At 42.2% G+C, this 16,902-nt stretch overlaps 1 pseudogene; it reads right to left on the bottom strand.

Moving 5' to 3' along the window:
* Positions 1-7,237: 7,237 nt before the first annotated feature.
* LOC132765354 (ras-related protein Rab-40C pseudogene) lies at positions 7,238-15,670 on the bottom strand (annotated as a pseudogene).
* Between the last annotated feature and the right edge of the window lie 1,232 nt (positions 15,671-16,902).

Genomic DNA, 16,902 nt, shown 5'->3' with positions numbered 1-16,902 from the left:
GATGCCCTCCAACATATAAAATACAATTAAAACATGAGCATATAAAATATGAGTTCATAAAAAGCCAATAAAAACATACATCATTAGCGTCTCCTTACTGAAATCACTATTCCATCACATCATCAGTCGTTCCGTGGTCTATTATAGCTTGATTACATTGGATTTGCAAATGCCTGCCCAAAAAGACAGGTTTTAACCTTTTTGCTAAATGTGAAGAGGGAGGGGGCCAATCTAATGTCCTCAGAAGGACGTTCCATAGCCGAGGGGCCACCACTGAGAAGGCTCTGTCTCTTGCTCCCGCCAAACGCATCTGAGATAGAGGTGGGACCGAGAGCAGGGCCTCCCCAGATGATCTTAGGGTCCCAGATGGGTCATAAGGGGAGATTCGTTCGGATAGGTAAGCTGGGCTGGAACCATTTAGGGCTTGGTTAATCTGTCCTCCCGATGAATCTCTAGCTCCTCCACAACAACATTCGTGACACAGCTATGCCGGAGGACCTAGGACAATCCCAGAGAGGAGTCCATGCTCCCTCTCCCGTCAACAGCACAAATGTGGCTGGTGGGGACGAGGAGCAGGGCCTTCTCGGCTGTGGCCCCCTGCCTATGGAACACACTCCCAAACGAGGCAAGATCTGCTCCCTTGCTCCTGACCTTTAGAAAAAAAATTAAAATCATGGTTCTGGGACCAGGCGTTTGGACAATAGATGTATGCAGCTTTTAGTGGGACAAGGACTGGAACGGCGACTCGACTGATGGGATTGTTTTATGGTTTTAATAACTGTTTTGATATTTGATGATGTTCTGTTTTCAATATGATATAGGTTTAAAGTGTGGTTTTACTATTGTAGTTGCAAGGCATTGAATTTTTGCCATTTTCTATGTGTAAACCGCTTTGAGGGGTGAGAAAAGCAGTATATAAATGCTGTAAATAATAATAAATAAATAATATTAATCAAATTTGCAAGAGTTAAAGCTGATTGTGCTTTCTGGAGGAAAACCAAACATTCCCCAAATTACAAATTACTTCCCTACAAAAAAGATCCCCTAAAATGGCCCAGAGGGGGAATCCAAACCCTATGGAGGAGACTCCAAATTTTAGGAAGTCCTTGAAAACCACGAGTCCTCCAGACATTTGGGGCAGAAGGGGCTTTACTTCTTCCTGGCCGTGCTGCCGTCTCCTGCGACCTCTCTCGGCACATTCCACAGACCTGCCAAGAGGAAAGAAGGAAGGAAGGGACATCCCAAGTTATACGGCAGCCAATTACAGAAGGGCTTCTTTTCGTGAGTACCCTGGGAAGGGCAAGGTCCGGCTATCAAGAAGTCAGCCCCCCAACCATAGGAATGATATAAAATATAAGAATTTTAAGATATGGCTCCATTGGAAAAAAAATAGCCAGCCACATGGTAATTTCCATTGTTGTCAAGCCACCGTACATGCCACCCTCCCAAATTAATTTAGACATTTGGAAGACTAGAAGCAACATATTGTTGTTGTTTATTCGTTCAGTCGTTTCTGACTTTTGGTGACCTCATGGACCAGCCCAGCCCAGAGCTCCCTGTTGGCCATCACCACCCCCAGTTTCTTCAAAGTCAAGGCAGTCACATCAAGGATGCCATCCATCCATCTTGCCCTTGGTTGCCTCCTCTTCCTTTTCCCTTCCATTTTCCCCAGCATCATTGTTTTCTCTAAGCTTTCCTGTCTTCTCATGATGTGGCCAAAGTATTTCATCTTGCCCTCTCATCTCCTTCCCTCCAATGAGTGTTCTGTCTTCCAGGAGCATAGTTTGCATTACCTTTCGTTGCATGGGATAGTGTTCCTTTGCATTTCCCCAGGGTTGCGACAATCTCAGTTGCACTCTGAAAGTTAACAGCATTAGAGGCTAGAAAGCCAGCCTGCAGGCCCCCTTTGCAGCTATTGGTTCAGAAAGGTATCTCTTTGGGTCTAGGGACCGCCTTTTCTCCTGGGCTGAGATCTCCATTTTGGAATCTCCCCTGCCTTTTTAGTTAGAGAATAGGCCTGGGTAAAAACGGAAAAATTTGTTTCTAAAATCGATTCGTTTTTTCGGGGTTTTTGCGTTTCGTTATTTAAAATAATTACAAAATTTTCCTTTAAAAAAGTTCGGTATTTACGAAATTTCGTAAATGGTAAAAAAATTACAAAACAATAACGAAACAATAACGAATCGATTCGTTAATGGCGGCCGCGATCGAGCAATACGCTAAAAAAACTTCTGAAGATTCCCTCTCCCTCTGTTGTTGACTGTTGGCGTGATATTATATTTTTTTTCACTAATTAAACAAAAAACAACTATAAAACTTGCCCCAGACATGCGGAAATAATAACAAAACGACCTCAAACCAATAACGAAACGAATACATAACAAAATACGAAGCATTTACGAAACGAATTGAAAAATTCGTTTCGTTTTTAAGTTGCTCCAGAATGGTTCGTTATCGCTTCGTTAACAAAAAAATAACGAATTTTTAACGAATTACGAATTAACGAAACGAAACCGCCCAGCCCTATTAGAGAAGGAACTTCAGACGTGCTGGTGGTTAGTCAGGGTAGCTCTGGGAGAATCATTGGAAGTACTATTGAGATATTGAGATATTAAGACTATTGAGATAGATATTGAGAAACAGATATAGATTGAAATACTATAGATAAATATTGAGTAATATTGAGTAAGATTGAGTCATAGATAGATAAATTTAGTATTGAGATATTGAGCATTACTTCATCTCCAAAGCTAACCTTGAGCTATAGATAGGGAAAAAACCCTGCTTTTTTCTAACCATAGCAGCTCAGGGTTAGGGTGAAAAATTCCAGAATCTTATCTGCCATTTTGGGGAAAGGTTGCCTTAATAACTCAAGGAAAGGAAAGAAAGATCATCTCTATTGCTTCACCAGTTGACTGTTCTGTTTGCAACTTTGATGAACTGTGCCAAGTCTGCAAGGACTTTGAAGAATAAATATTCTTTTTTTGATGTTCAAAACCTTTAATGGCCTCAGTTGCTGAATATCTCAAATTTCTAAAGAAAGACACTCACAGTTCACTCAGACATAGAGAGCAGCACATCTTAGTTTTACTTTTGTAACGGCTGGGTGTAACGGCACAATGAGCAATTGGGCTTTATTTCATGGAGGATGGACTGGTTGGATCTTCTTGCTGTCTAAGGAACTCTCAGGATTTTCCTCCACTACCACACTTCAAAAGCGTCTCCCTTCCTTCGCTCAGCCTTCCTTCTGGTCCAGCTCTCACATCCGTAGGTGACTACGGGGAATCCCATTGCTTTGACTCTGCAGATCTTCGTTGCTAGTGGGATGTCTCTACTCTTCACTATTTTATCAAGGTTAGTCCTTGCTCTCCTCCCAAGAAGGAAGCGTCTTCTGACTTCCCGGCTGCAGTCTGCGTCTGCACTAATCTTCGCCCTTAGAAATACAAAGTCTGTCACTTCTTCCACGTTTTCTCCTTCTATTTGCCACTTCTCAATCAGCCTGGTTGCCATCATCTTGGGTTTTTTTTTATGTTTAACTGCAACCCAGCTTTTTCACTTTCTTCTTTCACCTTGGTGGGAAGGGTCCTCCACTCCTCCCTGCTTTCGGCCATCAAAATGGTATCATCTGCATATCTAATATATGATTTTCTTTTTCTTTTTAAACCTTTTCTACTCTGTCGAAATGCCGCTGTTCCAAAGCCGCTGGAGGTTCTGGGAGGACCCGGCAGCAACTGTCTCCCAAACTCAGAACTAACCCTTTAATAAAATGTACTAAATGATATTTTTATGTAACTTGTATTCATTGTGTTTTGTATTCATTCCTAAATGTAGAAAATCTTAAATTGAATGTACTGTGAAGGCATTTGTTTTCCCGAGTGCCCTCTATTAACAGAAACTTCGGAGAAGGGAGATCAAATATCGCTCCAGACTTGATCATATAATCTCTTTTGTATATGTAAAAAAGAAAGATAATCCCTTTATCACCAGGGTCGTGTTTATACTGTTTACTTGACCAAATACGCCCAGGAACTTATAGCTCTGGACTTACAGCTCTTATACAAAAAAATAACAAAATTTTGATATACTGTTATAGTTATGATACAGACCTCTTATGATATTTTGGAAACACTTTAGAAATGATTCACCCCCCCCCCCCCCACACACACACACGCACACACACGCACACACAATTTAGTAATGAGTATTGATTGTTTTCCCCATGGATGGCACAGGTCTATCCAGATGGACAGAACACTCTGTTCCTTGGTGCCAAGCCATGGGTTTTTGGGGCCACTTCCAGAGGCCAAAGTACTCACCCATTCTCCAAAGGGCCAAAGCCAGGACACAATTCCAAGGCAGGCAGAAAGGCATCTGTGGGATATTTGACACAGATCCTGCCGTAATGGAGGGTATCTCAGGAGCTCCCGAATCAGGTAGAGAAGTAATGCATTGAATATCAGAATTAAAAGAAATTCAATGAAATAAGCAATGGAATCACCAATGTCTAGCATTGCCTCTTCCATCGTCATCAGCAAACCCAAGGTGACATTGCCACCTTGGGTCCTTTGCCAATGCTGGCTGGAGAGGCAGGTGCCAAGCCTTGGGAGGAGTCCTGCTCGCATCATAAAGGTCTCCAGGCCCACTTGGGGCAGCAGCCACAGGTCAGAAGAAACATCAGGACTTCATAAAAGGTTGACTCTCTGAGCAGTGATGGGTCAGATGACATCACCAGACTTCATAAAGGTCTCCAGGCCCCTTGGGGCAGCAGCCATGGGTCAGGAGAAACCTCAATGACCCTCTGAGCAGTGATGGGTCTGAAGGCATCACTATCTATCTATTAGGCCTGGGTAACAACGGAAAAAATTGTTTCTAAAATCGATTCGTTTTTTGGGGGTTTTTGTGTTTCGTTATTTAAAATAATTACAAAATTTTCCTTTTAAAACGTTCAATATTTACGAAATTTCGTAAATGTGAAAAAAAATTACAAAACATTAACGAATCGATTTCCGAAACTATAACAAATCGATTCGTTAATGGCGGACGCGACTGTGAAATACGCTAAAAAACCTCCAAAAACTTCTGAAGCTTCCCTCTCCCTCTGTTGTTGACTGTTGGTGTGATATTATAATTTTTTTTCACTAATTAAAAAACAACCATAAAACTTGCCCCAGACATGCGGAAATAATAATGAAACGACCTCAAAACAATAACGAAACGAATACAATAACAAAATACGAAGCATTTACAAAACTATTTAAAAATTCATTTTTTAAAAAAATTGCTCCAGAATGGTTCGTTATCGTTTCGTAATTAAAAAAATTAACTAATTATTAACGAATTACGAATTAACGAAACGAAACCGCCCAGCCCTACTATCTATCTATCTATCTATCTATCTATCTATCATCTATCTAAACGTGCATAATGAGTACCTTAAAAACAAAAGAACCAATGGATGAAATCACACCAAATTTGGCAAAAAAAATTTCTCAAAACACAAGGAGTGACCATCACTCAAAAAACTATGATTTTGTCATTTGGGAGTTATAGTTACTGGGATTTATAGTTCACCTATAATCAAAGAGCATTCTGAACCCACCAATGATGGAATTGAACCAAACTTGGCACACGGTTCTCCCATGACCAACAGAAAATACTGGAAGGGTTTGGTGAGCATTGACTTTGAGTTTGGGAGTTGCAGTTCACCTACATCCAGAGTGCACTGTGGACTGAAACATGATGGGTCTGGACCAAAACTTGGCACAAACACTCAATACACCCAAATATGAACACAGATGTAGTTTGGGTGAAATAGATCTTGACATTTGGGAGTTGTAGTCACTGGGATTCACAGTTCACCTACAATCAAAGAGCATCCTGAACCCCACGAACAACAGAATCAGGGCAAATTTCCCACACAGAACCCCCATTGTTATAGAGCTAAAATTTAGGGGTCTTTGCCAGGAGGTAGAGACCAATTAGACTCATCAAAGAGTTCTTTTTTCCCTGGCGAGACAGAGAAGCATCCCATATTTTTCCCTGATTTCCCAATGAAAAGTCTCACCAGTTGAAGAAGAGCCATCGAAGTTTAATGCGATTCAGCTGAAACCGGATGCAAAGCTGCAATCATTCGCCAGCAGAGCATGAGGGGAATACACCAATACAGTTATATTTATAGCAAATTAAAAGTTGTAGAGTTCAAACTCCCCGCCCCGGCTTCCCTGTTGTTCCCTGCCATGATTGGGTGATGGGCTCCAGTGGTCCGTAGGAACCAATGGGGAGACCTCTGCCACCTGGTGGCGACAGCCAATCAGGAGAAATGGAGGTGGGATGAGGAAGCACAAAGGAATCTGGGAAAGGGGTCCTTAAACAAAGGAATGCCATGTGCTCTTGAGAGACAAAGGGTCAACATGTGTCCTGATCCTTCCTGGCTGTGAGACAGGGGGACAATGATGGCAGCCTGAGGTTAATGCTAAGTAAACAAAAGCAGAGGGGGAGGTTTCCCCTTATCTTACAGAAACTTTTGTCAAATAATGCTTTACTCTAGTGGGCCATCTTCCGAGGCTAGAGATAAGAATCTCCTTCTTTTATCCATGCAAAGGTGTCTTTGGCGGGAGGTTTCAGTCTTTTGTTTCTGAAGGCCAGGGGGTTCTCTTACATATTTCTTTGGAGGGAGAAGGGGCAAAGGGTCAAAAATACAAGGAAACATAAAAACCATATAGAAATTATACACAGAGAAATCATATGCAGCTATCTTCCCATCCAGAACCCCAGAGAGAAATTAATAATACCAATTATAAAAAGCAGATGATATCAGGACACAGCATGAATTCATAAGTTGTCTTGAAGAAAGTTCATGGGTAGAGAGCGAGTCCTTGAAGAGAGTGAAGTCCAGGAACGTAGCAGAATTCAAAAAAAGCAACCAAAGGGAGTTTATGGAGTTCCACTGGGCCCTGCAGAGCTGGGATGAAAGCCGGTCCCATGGTCCTTGGAAAACTACAGCTCTCGAGAGAGAGGCAGAGACCCCAAGGTCTAGCCATTCCCAAAGTTTCATGAGGTCCTCATTGTTGTTAAGGCCTTGGCAAATTGACCAAGATTTAACCCCAATTGTGCAGTCTGGTACCTTTGTCCTTAGCATAACTATAAGTCACCATCCCTTGTTGGGGGGGGGGGGTCATGCTCGGCTTCACCATGACCAACAGAAAATACTCAAGGCCATCCAATCCAACTCCCTTCATCAGGGCAAGAAAATGTAATCATGCCTCATAAGCACGATGCGGGACAGCTCATTGAAGGACTTGATCACATTGAAGTTGCACAGGGGGCTGACCTCGAAGAATGTCATGCAATTTTTCTCCGCGTAAGACCAGGCCTGCTCTGTCGGCACCTGTCTCTTAAAGGCCAGGTGAAGCTGGTTTCCAACCGAGATATGGGGCACATCAGGAGCATGCTCATCTATTTCTTTGATCCATTGGTCAATTCCATCAAAGGACCAGCGGTTGGTGATGTCATATACCAGGAGGATTCCCTGAGCCCCTCTGGAATACAATCGAAAAATGGTACAAAACCTCTCTTGGCCTGATGTATCCCACAGCTCCAGTTTGACCTTTCCGGGATAGTTGTGGTCTTCTAGTCAATTCCGTTGCTATAGGCATATGGCGATTCTGATGCTCCATCTTGAAGGCTCTCCAGGATTTCTCCTTTGCCCACATCACTGTCTCCCACCAACAAAAACTTGAGCAGAGAACACTGTTCTACAAATTTTCAGTTTTTCTCAGTTATATAATAATTAAATGTGTTAATTGGCTCTGGTTTTTATGCAACAGTTATTTCAATTTTCTCCACAATAGGTAATTCGTTAATATTATGATAATGCGCCTAATCTTACTGCATGTATATAAACCGTGAATATTTACTAAATTTTAGTCAGAGGCCAGAGGGGGATTGGCTGAGTGGGTTAAGGTGGTGGTTAATGCCTCCCTTCGGGAAGGCATATTTCCAGCCAGCTTAAAGCAAGCTGTGATAAAACCGCTGTTGAAGAAACCATCACTGGACCCCACTCAATTCGTCAACTATCGGCCTGTTTCCAACCTCCCCTTTTTGGGCAAAGTCATGGAATGTGTGGTGGCCTCACAACTCCAGGCATTCTTGGTAGACACGGATTATCTGGATCCGGCACAGTCTGGCTTTAGGCCGGGGCATGGTACCGAGACAGCCTTGGTCGCCTTAGTGGATGATCTCCGTCGGGAGCTCGACAGGGGGAGTGTGTCCCTGTTGGTGCTACTCGACCTCTCAGCGGCCTTCGATACCGTCGACCACGGTATCCTTCTGGGACGCCTCGCGGGAATGGATCTCGGAGGTACTGCTTTGCAGTGGCTCCGGTCATTCCTCGAGGGTCGGTCTCAGAAGGTGTTACTGGGGGACTCCTGTTCTACCCCACAACCTTTGTTTTGTGGGGTTCCTCAGGGTTCAATACTGTCCCCCATGTTTAACATCTACATGAAGCCGCTGGGCGAGATCATCCGGAGTTTCGGGGTGCGGTGTCATCTGTACGCAGATGATGTCCAACTCTGTCACTCCTTCCCACCTGCTACTAAGGAGGCTGTCGAGGTCCTGAACCGGTGCTTGGCCGCTGTGACGGTCTGGATGGGGGAGAACAAATTGAAATTGAATCCAGACAAGACAGAGGTACTCCTGGTCAGTCGCAGGGCCGAACAGGGTATAGGGTTACAGCCTGTGTTAGACGGGGTCGCACTCCCCCTGAAGACGCAGGTTCGCAGTTTGGGTGTGATCCTGGACTCATCGCTGAGCCTGGATCCCCAGGTTTCGGCGGTGACCAGGGGAGCATTCACACAGTTAAGACTCGTGCGCCAACTGCGACCGTACCTTGGGAAGTCTGACTTGGCCACGGTAGTCCACGCTCTGGTTACATCCCGCCTTGATTACTGCAACGCTCTCTACGTGGGGTTGCCTTTGAAGACGGCTCGGAAGCTCCAACTAGTCCAACGGGCGGCAGCCATGGTACTAACAGGAGCAGGGCGCAGGGAGCATACAACTCCTCTGCTGTACCAGCTTCACTGGCTGCCGATTAGCTACCGGGCCCAATTCAAAGTGCTGGCATTGGCCTTTAAAGCCCTAAACGGTTCTGGCCCAACATATCTATCCGAACGTATCTCGGCGTATCAGCCCACCAGGACCCTAAGATCTTCGGGAGAGGCCCTTCTCTCCATCCCGCCTGCTTCACAGGTGCGGCTGGCGGGAACGAGGGACAGGGCCTTTTCTGTGGTGGCCCCGCGGCTTTGGAATGCCCTCCCTATAGAGATAAGATCAGCCTCCTCGCTGATAGTATTTCGGAAAAAACTCAAGACATGGATGTTTGAGCAAGCATTCGGCTAATCCGATGCGATGAAATCTCTGATCAAGGACTGGCAATCACAGACAACGAAATTGGATTATGATTTTAATTTAAGAGATGCATTGGTCTGTATTGGTGGCCCAATACTGTGTATTGTACATGTATGTGTTTTATATTTTTAATTGGAATATTGTTGTTTTTAAATGTTGTAAACCGCAATGAGTCGCCGTTTTAGGCTGAGATATTAGCGGTATACAAGTGTACTAAATAAATAAATAAATAAATAAATATATTGCCAATAGTTTATACATGAGAAATATTTATTTAATTAGTCTATTGTTTATGTTTGTGCAGCAAGAAGCTGTATTAGTAGGCCTAATGCAGTTGAAAAGTCTGAAAGTTTAAATGTCGCTTTAATCGTGACTTTAGTTTATATCCTGTTTGCTTCTCTTGACTTTTCTTTTGTATTCAAGGAAAAGATTGTCTCTTACGATGCTCCAGTAGTAGTCTGACAGCATTGACGGAGTCCATTTGCCTTGATATCTATTTTCCATAGTGCTTTATTTACACACGTGCGAGGCAGAACTACAGTAAAAGGAACAATGTAAAACGATGTTTAACGATACTGTCTCAGTCTTCAACTGACTGACCCTCACCGTTCAAAAGTCTGGCCTTATATAGGGCTTTCTGGCTTTTGTACACGGCACTAATACTGCGTCATCAAACTTTCTAGAGTATTCTAGAATCTTCCATAGTGTAAGTCGCAACATGCATTTTTTCAACCATACGTGATCACATGATTGCTTTTATCATAAAAACTAGAGCCAATATACATTTTTAAATATCATTTTCGTTTTCAGCACCCCAAAATCATAAAAGAATAGCTATTTTCAGGCCCGCAACTTTCTAGAATCTTCCACAGTGTAAGTCGCAACATGCATTTTTTCAACCATATGTGATCACGTGATTGCTTATATTATAAAAACTAGAGCCACTATACATTTTTAAATGTCGTTTTCATTTTCAGCACCCCAAAATCATAAAAGAACAACTATTTTCAGGCCCACAACTTTTTCTCCGTTGAACAGTGTTATTTATTGCATATGTTACAGCATCAAATGCCTGCCGGGTTGTAAGCCGCCTTGAGTCACCTTCGGGTTTGAGAAAGGCGGGATAGAAATAGTGTAAATAAATAATAAATAAATAAATTATGTGTGCAACACATATGTACTAGGGTTGGGCGGTTTCGTTCGTTAATTTCGTAATTCGTTATTAATTCGTATTTAAATTAGCTTACGATCCGATACTGAGCCATGAAGGAGTAATTAAAAATCGAAACGAATTTTTTCAATTTATTTCGTAATTCAGTTCTTGTGGGTTTTTTTGGGCTATATGGCCATGTTCTAGAGGCAGTTTTCCTGACGTTTCGCCTGCATCTATAGCAAGCTTCCTCACCTCTGAGGAAGCTTGCCATAGATGCAGGCGAAACGTCAGGAAAAATGCCTCTAGAATATGGCCATATAGCCCGAAAAAACCCACAAGAACTGAGTGATTCCAGCCATGAAAGCCTTCGACTATTTCGTAATTGTTTTGAAATAATTTCGTAATTGTTTTGTAATTATTTCCGTATGTCTGGTGCAAGTTTTAGGGTTGTTGTTTGTTTTATCAGTGATAAAAAATAAATTATCATACCAACAGTCAACAACAGAGGGAGAGGGAAGCTTCAGAAGTTCCCCCTGTCCCATTTGGAGGTTTTTTTTAGCATATTGCACAATCGTGTCCGCCATTAACAAATCGATTCGTAATTGTTTTGAAATCGTTTCGTAATTGTTTCGTAATTTTACGAAATTTTGTATATGTTGAACTTTTTTAAAGGAAAATTTCGGAATTCTTTTAAAAAACGAAACGCAAAAACCCCCTAAAAATGAATCGAGTTTAGAAACAATTTTTTCTGTGGTTACCCAGCCCTAATATGTACAACACTACAATTACAAAGTTGAACTAAATAGAGAAATTCTTCATCGGGCAAAGGTATCCAATCACTTCTGCATAGGAAATTATGCCTGTTTTAAGATATGAGCGGGACTCTGGCTATTGTGTGCAAACATGTAGAAAGGCTCCAGAGTGTTTTAAGGTGGGGTTAGGAAAGGAAGGCTTGAAAGTGTAATTTTTCCCATTACGATCTGTCTCCAAATAAAAGCAATCTGCCACTTCTTAAAAAAAAAAAAAAGGTTCTCATAGAAAAAGAATATAACAGCTTGACAATGGCAGATGCTGTACAGAAAAAAAATCAGAGGACAGTGTCATTTTTAATGATTTTTTAAAATGAAAAATTAAGCCCAATAAACAACGTGTCCTTGATTGGTTTTTCCCCTCCCGTCGAATTCTTCAGAAGTCTCTTCAGCAGAATCTGTCTCCCTCTGTCTCTCTTTATTTTTATAAGTGGCAATGAAAGGGAAGAATGAGAACATATGTTAATCAAGGTTGCAAAAAAAATGCTATTTGTGAAGTTTTATTTAACAAAGGATGGACAGCAGTAGGGCTCTCCACTTTTTGTTTTGCTTCTCTCAACACCTCCTTTTGTTAGAACACAACTGAGACCCTACACTGGGTTGCACAGCACAAATGAGGGGAACAGCTACATTTTAGAATTAATGTAGTTTGACACCACTTTTACTGCCATGGCTAAATTCAATGGAATCTTGGGAGTTATTGTTTTGCAAGGTCTTTAGCCTTCTCTGAGAGGAGATATGGTAGCCATGTATAAATATGTGAGAGGAAGCCACAGGGAGGAGGGAGCAAGCTTGTTTTCTGCTTCCTTGGAGACTAGGACACAATGGAACAATGGCTTCAAACTGCAAGAGGAGAGATTCCATCTGAACACAAGGAAGAAGTTCCTGACTGCGAGAGCTGTTCAGCAGTGGAACTCTCTGTCCCGGAGTGTGGTGGAGGCTCCTTCTTTGGAAGCTTTTAAACAGAAGCTGGATGGCCATCTGTCAGGGGTGATTTGAATGCAATATTCCTGCTTCTTGGCAGGGGGTTGGACTGGATGGTCCATGAGGTCTCTTCCAACTCTTTGATTCTATGATTCTATGATTCTCTGTCCAAGAGTGATGGTGCTTCAACAAATATAACACCCAGGACACCATAGAATTGAACCATGGCAGTTAATGTGTTGGGAGTTGAAGTTAAAAACATCTGGAAGGTTTGCCAAGCCTGTCCTAGAATCTGGAGAGCTGCTTCCCCTCATAATACATAATGGGAGCAACAATTATATTGCTAGTTTTAAAAAGTGAAGATAAGATCTCAGGATAGTAAAGGTAAAGGTAAAGTTTTCTCCTGACATGAAGTCCAGTCATGTCTGACTCTGAGGGTTGGTGCTCATCTCCATTTCTAAGTCGAAGAGCCAGCGTTGTCCATAGATACCTCCAAGCTGATGTGGCTGCATGGAGCACCGTTATCTTGGCCACGGTGGTCCACACTTTGGTTACATCCCGTTTAGATTACTGCAACGCTCTCTACGTAGGGTTGCCTCTGAAGACTGCCCAGAAGCTGCAGCTAGTCCAACGCTCGACAGCCAGACTACTAACGGGTGCTGGGTACAGGGAGCACATCACTCCGCTGTTACACCAGCTCCACTGGCTTCCAATTAGCTTCCGAGCACAATTCAAAGTGCTGGTGTTAACCTATAAAGCCCTAAATGACTCCGGCCCTGTTTACCTCTCCGAACGTATTCTCTCCTATGAACCATCAAGATTATTAAGATCATAGAATCATAGAATCAAAGAGTTGGAAGAGACCTCATGGGCCATCCAGTCCAACCCCCTGCCAAGAAGCAGGAATATTGCATTCAAATCACCCCTGACAAATGGCCATCCAGCCTCTGTTTAAAAGCTTCCAAAGAAGGAGCCTCCACCACACTCCGGGGCAGAGAGTTCCACTGCTGAACGGCTCTCACATCATCTGGAGAGGCCCTGCTCTCGGTCCCACCGGCCTCGCAAGCGCGTCTGGTGGGGACGAGGGACAGGGCCTTCTCGGTGGTGGCCCCGCGACTCTGGAACTCTCTCCCACTGGAGATCAGAACCGCCCATTCTATCCTGACATTCAGGAAACAGCTGAAGATGTGGTTATGGAGACAGGCATTCAATGAGTGAGCCAACACCCTGAGATATGATGGAGGATGATGAACAATGCTTTTAGTAGGACGACTGACCATTGTAGTTATTGATTGTAATTGCTGTTTTAATGTTTTATTGTAATATGAATTATGATGTTGTATTGACTGTATGTGATTTTATGGTTGGAAACCAGTCTGAGTCCCTCAAGAGAGGTGAGAAGGTCGGTATACAAAACTTTTAAATAAATAAATAAATATCTTCCCACCAGAGCGGTACCTATTGATCTACTCACATATGCAAGTTTTTGAACTACAAGGTTGGCAGAAGCTGAGGCTAACAGCAGGAGCTCATTCCCCTCCCCGGATTCAAACCAAGGACCTTTCAGTCAGCAAGTTCAGCAACTTAGCGGTTTAACCCACTGTGCCATGGAGGGCTCCCCAGGATAGTGGGAACAAATACTATAATGTATTCCTATGCATCTCTGGCTTTGAGGAAATGGAAGATCTAATCCATCATTAGTTAACTGCCCATTATATAGTGACCCCAGGAGATATTTCTTCAGAGACCTTTTGAGAGTGAGGGTGAGATGAAATCATCTGTGATCTGTTGGCAGATTATTCAAAACCATCAGACACACAAAGTTGTCAGCTTTGCAGTTGCAACCCAAAAGTTCTACTGGAAATTCCTAAAGACATCAGCAGTGGATTGCAAAACTGTTGTAGCTGTCTCTTTTTATTGTTGGCCTGACGTCTTAATCAATAATTTATAATTTTGTTCTTGTCTTTATTTTTGAAATCCTCTTTGCAATTTCCTTGTTTAATATTAATTTCAGAATACTTTGTAATGGGTGTTGTGCCACAGACAAAGCTGCAGAGGGCAGTTCCCATTCTCCCAGGAGAGCTATGTCAACATCAGCCATAACTCTCTAAGGCATTGTCTGGTCTGAGCCCTAGCTTTGACATACCAGGTCTCTTTCTAAGAGTTGATCTACAAGAATTGATACTCCAGAGTTAATCCAGGTCAGGGTCTCTCTGTTGAGATTAGTTGTTGTTGTTTTTGTCTCTTTGTGACCTCATGGACCAGTCCACGGCAGAGCTCCCTGTCAGCCGTCACCACCCCCAGCTCCTTCAAGGTCAAGCCAGTCACTTCAAGGATGCCATCCATTCATCTTGCCCTTGGTCAGCCCCTCTTCCCTTTTCCTTCCATTTTCCACAGCATAATTGTCTTCTGTAAGCTTTCCTGTCTTCTCATCATGTGGCCAACGGACTTCATCTTTGGCTCTCATATCCTTCCCTCCAGTGATCAGTTGGGCTTTATTTCCTGAAGTATGGACTGGTTGGATCTTCTGGCAGTCCAAGGCACTCTCAGAACTTTCCTCCAACACCACAGTTCAAAAGCATCTATCTGTTGAGATATTTATTTATGTGTTAATGTTAAAATAAGCAGAACTAATCTATTTGTGAGACACAAGGAGGAAGGAAAAGTACTAAATTATAGAGAAACCAAAAAAAGGAAAGCAAGAAATCCACTTTTAAAATCAATTGTTTGGAGTTTAGACTTATTTGTAATTGGAACAGAGATGTATGTTGAGTACTTTGATATGTATTATTGTTACTTATGTCTGTGATAATAATAATAATAATAATAATAATAATAATAATAATAATAATAACAATAATAATAGCAATAATAATAGCAATAATAATAATAATAAATCTTTATTTATACCCCACCTCCATTTCCCCAAAGGGACTCGTGGTGGCTCACAGAAGCACTCCAGTTGCCACATATAAACAACAGTATATACATAGTGATAAAATTAAAAAAAATACAATACACATAAAATTCCAACTAATAAAATTGTAAGAATTGTAAATATTAAAAATATATATAAAATACATATGCATAAGTATGGTTGTATAATTAAAATATTGGGATTCGCCATAACTCTCTAAAACATTGTGTAGTCTGAGTCACAAATTTAACATACTAGACTCTGAAGGTGGATCTATATGCAGGACTGATCTAGTATAGATATGAGTCACACATACAAGAAGTCCCCCTACCAATGTGGACACAGAAGGAAGTCCTGACCCCCCCTCCCCCACTCCAGCATCAAACCATATATGGTTTGATGCTGCTGGATGTCCACCCTCTTTTTCCTCCTGTCTTCTGTGTCACAGTGGTCTCCAGCCATGATGCAGTCCTACGTACTTATTGGCCATCATCTGCAGTGATATCAGCTGAAACAATGAGGTGCTAAGGGAGAGGGAGGAGGAGCCAAAAAAACCCTTGTTCTCTTCTCTCCTCCTTTCCCAGATTGCCCTGCCACCCTGGCTGATGTCACTTCAGCTTATGGCCAACAAGAGATTGCTGCAACATCCCCAGATTTGTAGTCACAGTAGATGGACTCGTTCTTATGTCTCAATGATTTGAGGTCAGCATGTGAATGGGCAGGGCACCATATGAGTGAAGAAGAAAACAGTTTGCATCAAGAAAAAAAGATCCCAGATGTAAACAAGGAAATTATTCAAAGGAAGAAGAGTGATCTTTCTAAGAGGCTTCAAAGGTATACGGAGGATTATGTGCCTGATAGCTTCCAAGTCAAGGAATGAACTCTTAACTCTTCCGTCTCCTCACTTCTTTTTGCCCTTTCCCCTCCTGGACACTCCAGGGAGCTTTTTCCTGTCTTCTGGACATTCCTTGTTGCCCTTTTCCTTGACATTGCCTTGTCACTCTGGCCACAGTCTTGTTCTGCCAGATATGTTTCATTTTCCGCATGACTTCACCTGGATGGGCATTTCAAGCTGTGATTCCTAAGCTTGATCTCACACTGTAGATCCTGTTATCTCAGCTCTTTAAGAAGAAAAAGGCAGCAGCAGCAGCTTTAAAGTTCAAAGTGAATGGAACGAACAATGCTTTAGAAACAGACTTGCAAACTTCAGCATCCTTTAGTGCAAGTGGTCTTAGTAAATGTCAGAGTGGCAGGGAAAATAATATGTGGAAGAAACACAATCAAATATAGAGATTCAAGTCAAAGGGAATACAGAAAAATGCAGGTGTGTGTCTTAAAAATGTTAATAAAATAATGCATAGAATTATTGGCTAATCACAGCTGATATTCAACACCAGAATCTACATTTGGTAACTTTGCAAATCTATAGCTATATTGCAGAAGTGCAACAAAGAAATATTAAAAAAATTGTGAAGATGTACATCCAGGCACCAACAAATATATTCTGGTTCTCACTGATACACATTGGGCACTTCTCATACACATTAAACACTTGTGATGTACATTGCAACCTTCTGAAGTGCATTGGACAAACCAATAGTGCTTCTGCCTTTCTAAGTCAGTGTTCAGGTATGCACAGGGAGATGTATGAATATTTTTGAATGTTGGGGAAAATGATCCTCTGTTATCTTGTG

This window comes from Anolis sagrei, chromosome 2, assembly GCF_037176765.1.
Source record: "Anolis sagrei isolate rAnoSag1 chromosome 2, rAnoSag1.mat, whole genome shotgun sequence".
NCBI lineage: Eukaryota > Metazoa > Chordata > Lepidosauria > Squamata > Dactyloidae > Anolis > Anolis sagrei.
This window is presented reverse-complemented; position numbering and strand designations above follow the sequence as displayed.